Source organism: Crocuta crocuta, unplaced genomic scaffold, assembly GCF_008692635.1.
Source record: "Crocuta crocuta isolate KB4526 unplaced genomic scaffold, BGI_CrCroc_1.0 scaffold374, whole genome shotgun sequence".
Classification (NCBI taxonomy): domain Eukaryota; kingdom Metazoa; phylum Chordata; class Mammalia; order Carnivora; family Hyaenidae; genus Crocuta; species Crocuta crocuta.
In genome coordinates this window covers 807431-820623 of record NW_027532613.1, presented here as the reverse complement: position 1 = coordinate 820623, position 13193 = coordinate 807431, and the positions used below count along the sequence as shown (strand labels likewise).

Below are 13193 nucleotides of genomic sequence, written 5' to 3'. Positions count from 1 at the left end.
AAAAAAAAAACCACTTTTTACTGAATTTGTCTGGAAAGAGCCAGATCCACTGTGGTAATATCCCACTTCTGACTTAGCTCACGGGTATCCATGATGCTCCTAGATCGATCAGTACTATATTCACGTCCCTAACAATTCAGTTCTCCAATTCTATTTTACATTTGACAGCGTGTCACTCTCTACTCTTGAAAATTTTAAAGAATATCGCAAAGCAATCCGATTAATATACTACACACATAATAAATGCCCAAAGTAGTAAAAAAAACCACTTTAGACTTTATGATGTCAACGTTGACATGTACCCCACTTAGTAACAGTTTCATTAGTATTTACTTCACTATATCTGGGCTCTAATTTGGAAAAGAGAAAGGAATACAATGGTAAAAAATAAATTCTTTGTAAGCGATGTTTACAGAAAAACTTGAGAGGTTTGATCTCCATTCCCTCCGTAAAACAGGGTATTCTGAATTGTCACCTGTGCGGACCTCCCCAGGGGGCCCATGCAGGACTGCTCTGCCCAACTGGGGTGCGTGCTTACCACGAGTTTACTGGGTTTGTTCCCAAACCTGTTCATTCCAGGTTTATGTATTAATACAGTGTCAAAATGTAACTAAATAGTATGTAAACAGATACCATGTAGGTCAATGAAATGGGCGTATAAAAAAGAAAGTGATTTCCCGTTTCTACTGAAATTCAGGAGAATATTTGAAAGGACTTCATAAAGATGAGTCATTTAAAAATTACCACCGAACCGGGGTGCCTGGGTGGCTCAGTCGGTCAGGCGTCCCACTCTCGATCTCAGCTCGGGTCATGATCTCATAGTTTGTGAGATTCCCCGCATGATTAAATAAGTAAAAAGTTCGGGCAGGGGCTGGGGAGGAGTGGGGGAGGGAAGTGGTAGTTTAGTAAAAGCTTAGACGGATTCTGCACGGAAATAGTGGGACAATGTCTTTAACTGCTACTCCAACTTAAACAGGCATGGATTGGAAATTGTACAGATTGCGTGGTGGGCACCACTAGAAAAGAAAAGGCCTTGATCTAACACTAAATATCGGCAAAGGAAAAAAAAAAAAAACGCAGGTGATGGATACACATATAAATGTTAAAACTGAAAGTTCAAAGTATGTATTATAATTAGAACACTGAATAGTCAAATACTAGTGCCAAACTGGACAGAAAGCCTTCTGTAACTTTTTAATCACATATAGGCTCAAGTGCCCTGAATACAGCCAAATATGTGTGTGTGTGTGTGTGTGTGTGTGTGTGTGTGTGTGTGTGTGTGTGTGTGTGTGTGTGTGTGTGTGTGTGTGTGTGTGTGTGTGTGTGTGTATTTGTTTGTTTGTTTTGGTGACCCCAGTTTATGAATATTTTCAAAATATCCAACCGAATGCTAACATGCTCATGTTGCTAATCTTGCTTAAAAACCCAGAAGCAATTTCCAGGACCCGAGTATTTAGAAATTCAGTCTCAGTAATATAGGAGGATTTCACCCAAGTGCCCGACCCACAGTCACAGTTAGCATGGGCACAGCCATCTACTCATCTGGCATTTGTGAGAACACCAGTTTATCCGGGAGGCTTGCTACCGGCCAAGTAGCAGGATTAATCCACACACTGTGTGGTCCTATTTTCATCCGGATTAATGGCCCCTTTTTGCCAGGGCACATTTATTTCTGTCACTAGGGTCACATGTTATCATATAGCCCTCCACAGATAGCACCGGCATATTCTATACTGTGCTCTGCTCATATAATGCATGCGCATTTGGAATCATCAGAAGCAAACATCACATTTCTCTGCACCATAAAAACAGGCAGACAAAAAGACTTGCTAAGCAAATTGCCTGTCTCAGTGCCTCCTTGATAGGAAAAGTCAGGAACCTACTTAAATATTTATTTTTAATTCCTCTGGCTAGGATTCTGACATGTAAAAATACAAAATGCATAGCTTTTCAGTGTCAAGTGATGTCCAAAGCAACAGGCAGTGCATTTTACATGCAGGTCTTCTGTACCACATTTTGTAAGGCAGTAAAGAGGGTTAGTCTTCTAGTCCCTAGGAGTTCACATTCCCTGGGACTTCTTGAAAAAAGTCCCTCTCTATATGTAGCCAGTTTCTAATCGCTTTCTTCCTTCCGCTCATGACAATATGCAAAGAAATAAGCCTTTTGGTTACCCAGTCAGTGGGATGTAAACAAGTGGCCTTGGAATCAAAAAAGAGAAAAACAGAACTAGCTTCCCAAGAAACGATTTACGCTCCAGTTTCTTAGAACACGCATGTCCTCCAAATAGGTCAAAATAATTTACAAAAGGAGAAAAATGAAGGACGAAAAAGCTTCCTTAAGGTATTAAATGAGTAATACAGAGGAAATTAGAAATATATAATTTGACTTACTCAAGGTCATGGTAAGACAATGACACACACACTAAAGTAGACCTAAATTGCCTTCACCTCCAAAGTAATCTTTCTACATTATTTCACCAGGAATTAATGTGAAATGGTCTGAAAAGAGCTGGGCACTTTCAAACTATTTTACATGTAGTCAATCCTTCCTCCAAGTAAGCTAGCAGGTGCAATTTGGGATTATCTCACACCTTGGGTGGGCCACGTAACGCTCCTCTATATGCTGCAGAAAGCCAAAGTCAACAACGCGCCTCAGGACTGTCAAGGCGTATTTTGCGCATGACATTCTGAATATTGTTGAAGATGAAAGCAGACAGACAAGAGTTGTGGGCTAGACAATACATCTTCCCTGAGAAAAGCAGCCAGTCCCCACACGGAGCTAAGTATGGACCTATAACGTACAAAGTAGGGAACCTATAAAGCAAGAGTTCTCCTCAATATGTTCTGTTTAAGTGACGATTTCAGTTTTCTTTTTATTCTAATTATGAAACGAATGCATATTCAGCACAGAAAATGAGACAGAAAATAAATAAAGGGCAACAGGAATCCCGCTGCCCAGAGTCAATCACTGTTAACATTTTCCTTCATTCCACGTTATTTCTCTGTGCAATTTTAGTACATTAATATATGCATGCATTTTATATTTTTAACGTTATCTTAAGGGAATTACTCATCAGTCTTTGGATTTTATTTTCACTGCTTCAATAGATTTAAGTGAATCCTCCCTCCTCTGTGAACTCTAAGAGAGTCTTAGGGAAAAACTATAAGATCATCTCTACAAGTAAACATTCCCTATGTCCAAATGTAAGTGATTCCAAAATTACGGAAAATCTCCCATTTTTCATGAGATGATCCCTTCAAAAATAAGACTCTGCTGTTTGTTTGCTTAATTTTTTTAATGTTTTATTTATCTTTGAGAGAGAGAGAGAGACAGAGTACGAGTGGGGGAGGGGAAGAGAGAGAAGACACAGAATCTGAAGCAGGCTCCAGGCTCTGAGCTGTCAGCGCAGAGCCTGACCCGGGGCTCGAACCCATGAACCACGAGATCATGACTGGATGTCTACTCAACTGAGGCGAAGTTGGATGCTACCCGACTGAGCCACCCAGGCATCCCTGTTTGGGTTTTTTTTTTAACACAATTTTCCTCCATTCTGGACTGACGCAGAGATGGCTGAGCATCTAGGTGTATTTCCTTCAATCAGTGATTTGAACGTGTTCAAAAGCACATGGACTGGTACGGAGCATGTTTAATTTGGGAAAGTGCTTTGTTCCCTCTCACATTTCATTAAGCACTCCCCAGGCACTGAGTGTCTTCATTATTATCAGAGCCTGTTTTGTAGGGACACCTGAGAGAATCACGTTCCCTGGGAAATTATTTCAGACCCCAGCACTTAACATTCACATAGGACACCGATGCCATGAACACCGATTCACCCCACAAGTGGGACAGTTTGCATACATCCTACAGGCACGTGTAACTGGGACCCCCCGTAATAATGACGCGAGTGACACTGTTTTAGATGCTCTTTCAAAGGCTTACTTATAATTAAGATCCAGAACTTGCAATTGTGAGGTCATCCCTACATTACTAAATTTTTGAGATTTTTTTTTTCCTGGCTCTGCCAAAAGACTTTTTTAAGCCTCGTAAGCAAGCATTCATGAAGGCCATTCTGATGTTCAAAGCAGTCGAGAGGCTGATCTGTGAAACAGCAGAGCCTTTGTAAGAATCTGAACATACTGAATGATGCATTTGAAAGATAATTTGGGGGTTGGCGGGAAGGCGTGCTGATATTAGGGGCACACAGAGTGACAAGAACACCTCAATATCCCACAGTCATTTTCCTTACAGCATGGGTTTCTTGGTGTTTTTGTTTTCTTGTCTGTCCCTTGGTTACTGTGGCATTAAGGCTACAAATGCTATAAAAACCACATTCGGGTGGAAACAAATCTGTGTAATGACCTTTAATACAGCGCTGTCCCGCAGAACTCTCCGTAATAATGGAAATGCTCTTATCTACTGTGTCCAATGTTGTGGCCAATGACCACGTGTGGCTGTTGAGCACCTGTGATGTAGCTAATGCAACCAAAGACCGGCATTTTTAGCTTCTGTTAACTTTCAAGAGCTGCAGGTGGCTAGCGGCTCCCCCATCTGCTGGCAGCGCTGCATGGAGGTGCCCGGCCTCTCCAGCTTCCCAGCACCTAGGACAGCGGGCAAATCCTGGTGTTTCCTTTGGGCGGGGCGAAGAGGTAAAAATTTGTTACAATGAATCCTAAGAAGAGGGGCCTCTCTTCCTTAATAAGGGGATCCTGGAGTCCCCGCAAGAAGCAGGCTGTCCTCTGCAAAGGCCCCTGATAACCCCAGTCTCCTGCAGAGCTGCCACTAAAAGACAGTCTCCACCATTCAAGCATGTATTTCCTATGCTGCCTCTACAACCCTTGGGCAAACTTGGAAAACGTTAGAGAGGCTATGATCTGACTTACACTGCTAGTGTTCTACGGGAGCGGTTCAACAGTTGTCTGGAGCAAGTAATACAACATGGCCATGGGAGATTTTACAACCCCACTTGCCACAAGAAACCGGGCAGAAGATGCATTAGTTAACGCACAGCCACAATTTTATTTTTCAATTAATCTTTAAAACCGGGAACGAAGACATCGCTCTCAAATGTTTGGAGAAAAGACAGCTAACAAGCCATAGAGTAAATTAAAATATAACATCCCAGCGCCACGTAAAATTCTGAACAAGTTTATCGGCATCCTGGCAATCTCTAACAAAAAAAAGGTACATTTGCATTTATACAACATTAACAATGGAAGGTAAAATTCAACCACCTGGTTCACAGAAGATTTTTGATTTCATTAATATCCTTACTGATTTCACCTGTCCGCAAGCATTGATTAGCCGGGGGGGGGGGGGACCAGCGCTGTGTCTGATCAGGCTTCTGACTCCAATATTAACTGAAGCCAAAAGCACAAGCAAAACTCGAGCCATAATACGTTATTCTGAAATGCTGCCACAGGAAAAAAGGCACAGCGCTGATTCCATCCACTTCCATTTTCTTTGCAACAAATCTGTCATTTAAGACTAAGATGTTAAGATATGACTTATCCTTGCTGAAGTCATCTCCCTAAAATGCAGATCTTCCAGCAGGCTTCGTAGCCCTGATCTCTTCCTACAAGTTGCGCCTGATTCGAGCAGATAATTTTGCTCTCTTTAATCCAGTGGAACTGAGTAAGTTCTTGGCACTTCAAAAAGAAATTATGGGAACAAAAAGTCTCTCACCAGAAAAGTACAGGTAAGATTCTAGTCTTCTTAGTCATGGGAAACGTGTTCCTTAGGTTGCCATGGCGCCTCCGAGGGCAGTAAGGAAGACATCAGAGTGGAGGTATGGTGCAGAGGCCTCGATCACAAACTGCACACGCGACACAGCAAGATTCTGGCTCACAGAACACTACACTTCACTTAGGGCTGCTGCTATGGACTGAACGATTGTGATCTCCCACAAAATGCACATGTTGAAGTCCTAATCCAGGGCCTTTGGGAGGTAACAAGGCTTAGTGACGTCATAAGGGTGAGAATCTCATGAGGCAGTTAGTGCCCTTATAAGGGACATCAGAGAACCTGTCCTCTCTCTGTGCACAAAGAGGTCACGTGCACACAATGCAGGAGGGCACCCGTCTACAAGCCAAGAAAAGAAGTCTCAGAACGAAGTCTACATTGCTGGCACCTTCATCTTGAACTTCCCAGCCTCCAGAATTGTGAGAAATAAATTTCTGATTTTAACCACTCCCCCCCCCCCCCCCCCCCGTGGTATATAGTTACAGCAGCCCAGGCTGACTAATATAGTTGCACCTCCGACTTGGGTTTTACAGTTGGCAGCCCTGATACCTATATACCCACCTATGAAAGGAAGAGCCGGAAGCACAGGAGCGAATGCCCAGTGTCATCACAACCTAGCCATTAAGGAATTCAAAAGTACCGGATATTTAATTTACGCTTAAAGATTTCTGCTTCTTGACAATGCGGAGTAACTAGGATCGGATTCACCCTACTATGTGAAACAACAAAAATGAAGACAAAGTAAGAGAAACCATGGTTCTCATAGCACTGGACATGAAGCAACAAAAGATAGCAATTTCTGAGAGATATGAAACAGATGAAGTGAGCCCTACTGCCCGGAACCTACTTTCCAGACGGTTTCTAAGACAGAGCCTAGGGAGGGGAAACAGGTGGAACCCAGAGAGACCAAGGCACCTAGAGTTTGCCGGACCAAGAACCAAGGAGGAGAGAGCTGTATTTAGCAGCACCCCAGAGATCTGCAGAGGGCCCATCTCAAACATTTAGCAGAACATTAATTCATGCATAAGTGTGAACAACTACCTGGGACTGGGGGAAGAAAACACCATCTGAAATGTAAATTTACAGGAAGCAATGAGTAATACACACCATGCTGGGAACAGTGTCAGCTTCCACCAGATAGAATGAAAACCTTATAATTTCCAGAGATTAGAGTACTCAGAAAGGCATTTCTCAGTAATGGGAATAATTAGCCATAGATGAAACACCATTTCAAATCTACCCAACAAATCTTAAAAGTAGAACCAAAAGTATCAAACTATTTCCAAGTAACAGGACTTCATTCTAGAACAAAACCCCAGAGTACATACAAAAATATGGGGTGCCTGGGTGGCTCAGTCAGTTAAGCATCCAACTTCGGCTCAGGTCATGATCTCATGGTTCATGGGTTCGAGCCCCACGTCGGGCTCTGTGCTAACAGCGAGCTCAGAGCCTGGAGCCTGCTTCGGATTCTGTGTCTCCCTCTCTCTCTCTGACCCTCCCCTGCTCATGCTGTCTCTCTCTCAAAGAAATAAATAAAACATTAAAAAAAATTTTTTTAATCCAACAACAAAGAAGAAATTCACAATGTGTAGCATCTAATCAAAGATTAGTAGGCATGCAAAAGAAACAGAAAAAATAAGACCCATATTAAGAAAAAAAATCAAGATTGACCCAGACTGACACAAATGATACAATTAACAAAGAGATTAAAAGAACATAATTGTATTCTACATATTGAAAATAGAGATATGGAAGATCTATTTTTTAAAGCCTAAACTTTAAACTTCTAGAGGTAGACTTCAACATGTGGAATGAAAAATATACTGGGTAAGATTTAACAGCTAAATGGATATTCCAGAAGAAAAGATTTCCTTTGAAGACAAAACAAAAACAGCCCAAAATGAAGCAGAGACAAAAATGTAAATAAAAGCAAAATCGTTAAGGTCTGGGGCAACCACAGATGTGAGGTCAATGAAATTCTAACCATAAAAACATAAAGAAAACTACATCCAATCATAGCATTATAAAATTGTTCAAAATTAGATAAAGAGAAAAACTTAAAAGGGGCCAGAGAAAAATGATGTGTTCTAGAGAGAAAAAGATAAGGATATTTCTTGTTAAAAATACTGCAAGCAAAAAGGCACTGGAAAAAAATCTTTAAAGCTTGTAAATTAAATACCTGTCAACCTAGAATTAAATATCCAGTGAAACTCACGTCCAGAAATAAAAGCAAAATAAAACTTAAATACATTAAAAAAAAATTGTTTTAGGCCTACAAAAGCAGAAAGAATTCATCGTCAATAAATCTGCATTACAAGAAATGTTTAAAAAGTTATCAGAGATGAGGAAAAGGATATTAGATGGAAACATAGGTCTAAAGAAAGTACACCTAAAGTGGTAACTACACAGGTAAATGTGTAGGAATACTCTATTACTTAAAAGATACCTTTAAATATTTACCTAAATTGTTTTTAAAAGCTGGGGCACCTGGGTGACTCAGTCAGTTGAGCAACTGTCTCTTGATTTCAGCTCAGACCATCATCTCATGGTTTGTGAGATCAAGCCCCACATCACAGTTGTGAGCACAGCTGTGAGCAGAGCACATAGCCTGCTTGGGATTCTCGCTCTCTTTCTCTCTCTCCCTCAAAAAAATATAAACGTTTAAAAAAATAATAAAAAATAAAAGCTAATGAGTCAACCAAAGAAAAATATATGTGCTGTGGAGTTTATAATATATGTAAAAATAAGATGTATGACAAAAGTAGCATATAGTCTAGGAAAGAAAAATAGAAGCATAGGATAGGAGGACTTTATACCATACATGAAGTGATATAATATCACTTGCAGAGTGACTTTGACAAGTTAAAGATGTATGCTATAAACCCTAAAACAATCATAAAAATGTTTTTAAGAAGAATTATAACTGATAAACCAACAGAGGCGATGAACTAGAAGCATACAAAGTACTTAACTCATGCAAAAGGCAGAGAAAGAAAAACGATATGACAAAAACAAATAACAAGATGAATTAACCTAAGCATGTGAATAACCATATTAAAAGTAAATGGTCTAAATAACCCAATTAAAAGGCAGAGATTGTCAGATTGGATAAATTTGAAGAGGCAAGCCCTAATTATACACTTCTATAAGAAAAGCACTTTGAATACAAAGATACAAATAAATTAAAAGTGAAAAGACAGAAAAATAGACACCATGCCGACATTAAAAGCTGGTATAAATATTTCCCATTAGCATTGTTCTTCTAATGTCTGATATATATCAAGTGTAAAGCTCTGCCAATGAATTCAGATGATACAAGTCAAGAAAAGTATGAAAACTGTTTGCTTCAAGTTTAGTTTTATATGTTTTGCAAAATCATCAGTGAACATATAACTCATTGTTGCAAATGTCTTCGTAGAATCATATATTTTTTCACATAAATCAGTGCCAGGAAAATGTCTGCATTCAATGTGAATTCATGTGCTTTCTTTAATCAGGTAAGTATTATATGAGCCAAAGTTTTTCCCTTTATGTCTTGGCTAACAATCAGAAAACTCAACGTTCACCTTACTGCCAAACTCTAAAAATAAATCCATCCTAGGCACTTAGCAGGGTCCACACTCCCTTCTTCTAATTGGTTTTTGACCTCTCCTAAAATTATTTCACTTGCACTGTAATATTAGTTCCATTTTACACTACACGAAGTTCTATTTTATACTATAAAGTGAGAATAACAGTGGTTACTTTGCCTCCCTCTCAATATTTAGAAAACAATGTGCAAGTCTGAAAACATAATGTAAAACAAGGTTAAGTTAATATTAAATGAAGTTAAAGGATTATCAAAATTGATGTGGACAAAATTTTTTGAATAAAATTTTATCATTTTCAAGTTAACAAAAATCAATTAAAAGTTAAATGGACCTGGGGCACCTGGGTGGCTCAGTCGGTTGGGCGTCCAACTTCAGCTCAGGTCATGATCTTATGATTCGTGGGTTCGAGCCCCGTGTGGGTTCTGTGCTGACAGCTAGCTCAGAGCCTGAAGCCTGCTTCAGATTCTGCCTCTCTCTCTCTCTCTCTCTCTCTCTCTCACCCTCCCCTACTTACGCTGTCTCTCTCTCTCTCTCTCAGAAATTTAAAAAAAAAAAAGTTTAAAAAAATAGTTAAATGAACCTATGGGGCATGTGGGTGGCTCAGTCAGTTAAGCATCTGACTTTGACTCAGGTCATGATCTCACGGCTCACAAGTTCAAGCCCCATATCAGGCTCTGTGCTGAATGAAGCTTGCTTCAGATTCTGTCTCTCAGTCTCTCGCCCCTCCACCCCCACTCACTCACTCTCTGTCTCTGTCATCCATTTGCTAAAAGTAAAAAAAAAAAAAAGTTAGATGGACCTACATAGAACTGAAGTCTGTGGTAAGAGAGCAATAAAGTGACCTTCCAGATCAGATTCCAGAACTCTGAATGCAGAAACAAGAAGAAAGGAAACACTGACACTCTCGGCTGAGCATGGATGAAAAACAGCATCACCCAAACCAGGCCTGGATCTGCAGAAGTGTTAAAGATGGGCTCCCAGAGGCTTGTGAATTCAGGTATGCACTTGTTCCTCCTTTGACTGTTAATTAACATTTCTGCATAAGAGGAAAGAAAAGGAACAGGGGTCCAAGGACATAAATTGTTCTGATATTTTATCAAATGCAGAATTGCCCTTAAGCAAATCTACTCCCGTACCAAGCATTCTGCTCGAAGCTGTGAGGATTCTCCCTCTGGCTTCAGGCAGAGCCTTAGTTGGGAGGTTCACCTGTATTTTAGCATCCCAAATGGTCATAGGTACCTGCAGCCTAGCTCTCACAGGGGTGAAAGAATTCTAGAGTTTTTTCCTAATAGACGTAGAGAGCAGTGAGTTATACAATGAAAAAAAGCCTCAGATGGTACATAGGTGGCTCGTCAAGAAGTCAATCTAGAAAGAAAAGGGAGGTAGAGCTGAGTTATCTGCAACAAAATGGTTCATAAAATAGATGAGTGGTTCCACACACTTCAGGTGAGCATCTGAATCACGTGTGGAACTTAAAAATGTAGGTATCTACCAGCGGCTATACCAGTGTGTCTCTGACATAATCCCACTTTGAGAACCCCCAATGTTACTGTCATTAGGAACCAGGATTTGGGGCATAAAAATGAATGAAAATACAACTGCATGACTTAAGGGAAGGTCTACTTTTAAGTAAAAATTACATAGGCTGAATTTGAATTGGAAGAGACAAGATGAAGTCATTATGCATTTTATCTTTTAAGACAACAACAAAATTGTATTTCCGAGCTCTGTACATTAAAAAGATCTGAAAACAATGATCTATTCAAAAGCAGTAAGCATCCCCTACTGACCAGATTATGGTTTCTAAATAACATTTCCCATTAAAAGGAACAAGCTCCTAGAAGAACCAGTTTACTCTAGGTCTGAGAAAGAAAAACAAAGGTTATAAAACAAACCTGGAATATCTTATACCAGGAAAGAAGGATGTTAACAAAGATTCCAGAATCATGGTAGAAGGTGTCAAGAACCAACATGTTTGCTTCTTTGGCAAAAAACAGGATCATATGAGCATCCACGGAATAATAAACAACTGTAACGGATTGAAGCGTAACAACGTTCAAAGCTATGATTCCACAATATTAAAAAAAAATAAAATAAAACCTCCATGATGGCCTTTTAAGGGTGCGAGAGAAGCAAGTATTCTGAGTTAGTAAACAGAGGTAAAGAATCAATCTTATCATTTTGCTCTTCCTGTATCTGCTACCCCTTGAAGTAAACAACGAGGGGAAGTTTCTCTTTATGAAGGAATGGCAGACTAGGACTTTCACCACGTTGCAGCCCTTATTAGAAGACTGAACAGGGGGGCCTGGGTGAATCAGTCCACTGGATGTCCAACTCTTGATCTTGGCTGAGGTCATGATCTCCTGGTCCTGAGATCAAGCTCTGCATCCTCAGGCTCCATACTGAGTGTGGAGGCTGCTGAGGATTCTCTCTTTCCCTCTCTCTCTGACCCTCTCCTGCTCTCACATGCGCTCTCTCTCTTTCAAAATAAATAAACTTAAAATTTCAAAAGGCGAAAGATTTATTTGGTCTGAAGAGAAACCAGAGTATAATAAACGTAACATTTAAAAAGGCTGAATAGAAGCAATGGTCTTCAAAAAGTCACTAACCTCACACAAACGTACAGAAATTATGTGCCAAGCTATGAAGTATTTTTGCCTTTCATGCACCCATCCCCCCAAAAAAGAAAGTCCCAAATCTGTATCAGACAGACTTCTAGTTTGATTTACAGGAGACCGAGAGATACAGAAACTTGTTAAACAACACCATAAGGTTGTAAGAAGCCAGATCAGACTGTAGGCAACTCTATAGAATGTATGGTTGAAGTTCTTCAACAAACTAGAAGAGAGAAACAAGAAGGACAGAAGGAGAAGCTCTCGGTTAAAAGAGACTTGACCTACTTATCATCCAGAATCAAGATGACTTTATGTGGCTCTTGAGTCAAACAGACAAGAAGTTTTGTAAAAACAAGACAATTACAGAATTTGAATACTGTCTGGGTAAGGAATTACAGTTAATTTATTTATGAAAATAAATAAGTGTATGTATGTGTATGTGTATTAAATAAATAAATGTATGAAAATAGCATCTTTAAAAAAAAAAGGTCCTGCCTTTTAGAGAAATACACTGAACTCTTCATGAACGAGATGACAGAATGTTGACAATTTGCTTTAAAGTGATCCACTGGTGAGGGGGAGGGAGAGGGGAATGGGGGAGGGTATAGATGAAATAACACTGGCCATGAGTTAGTGATTGAAATTGAGTGACAGGAACATGAGGGTCCAATACACTCTTCTCTCTGCTTCTGCATGTTTGGCATTTTCCACAATAAGTTTAAAAATGTCACAAGCAAAAACAAAAATACAAACTATGGCATTAAAGTTCACATCTGGGTCATCTCCGAGGAAGAGAAAACATCAATAGGGCATGAGGGAGACTTCTGGGTATTGGCAAAATTCTATCTCTTGACCTAAGTAATGGTGGTACTCAGGTATTTATTTTGTGATAATTACCGAATTGTATATTTATACCTTGTGCTACTTTCTGGTGTTCTACTTCAACCAAAAAAAAATAGTTAAGATTACTCTGAAGAAATTTAGACTATACAAACACAGGAAAAGTATTCAACAGGACGGAAGTATTTAATACCCTGTAATGCATAATGCAAAGGGTTTAAGAAATTTATGGACATTGATCAAAAGGAAAATGACAACGTGTGCTGAATGTTGTGTTGTAGCCTTTAATCTGATGGGAACTAATCAGAAGACTCAGACCCATAACAGAATCGAGACATACATATTAAATGCAGAGAATATGCTAATAGCAAACACAAAGTATCCATTGTGTTACTTGAGTTAAAAGGAG

The 13193-nt window shown here is 39.7% G+C and overlaps 1 protein-coding gene and 1 long non-coding RNA gene across 5 annotated transcripts in view; both read right to left on the bottom strand.

Moving 5' to 3' along the window:
• CADM1 (cell adhesion molecule 1) overlaps positions 1-13193 on the bottom strand; it is a 325608-nt gene that overhangs the window by 191373 nt on the left and 121042 nt on the right. The gene's annotated exons all lie outside the window — the stretch shown is intronic.
• Positions 4347-8253, bottom strand: LOC144245135 (uncharacterized). The gene is made up of 2 exons (XR_013339173.1): positions 8200-8253; positions 4347-4627 (listed from the first exon to the last, which is right to left on the bottom strand). It is a non-coding gene; the product is annotated as an uncharacterized LOC144245135 (long non-coding RNA).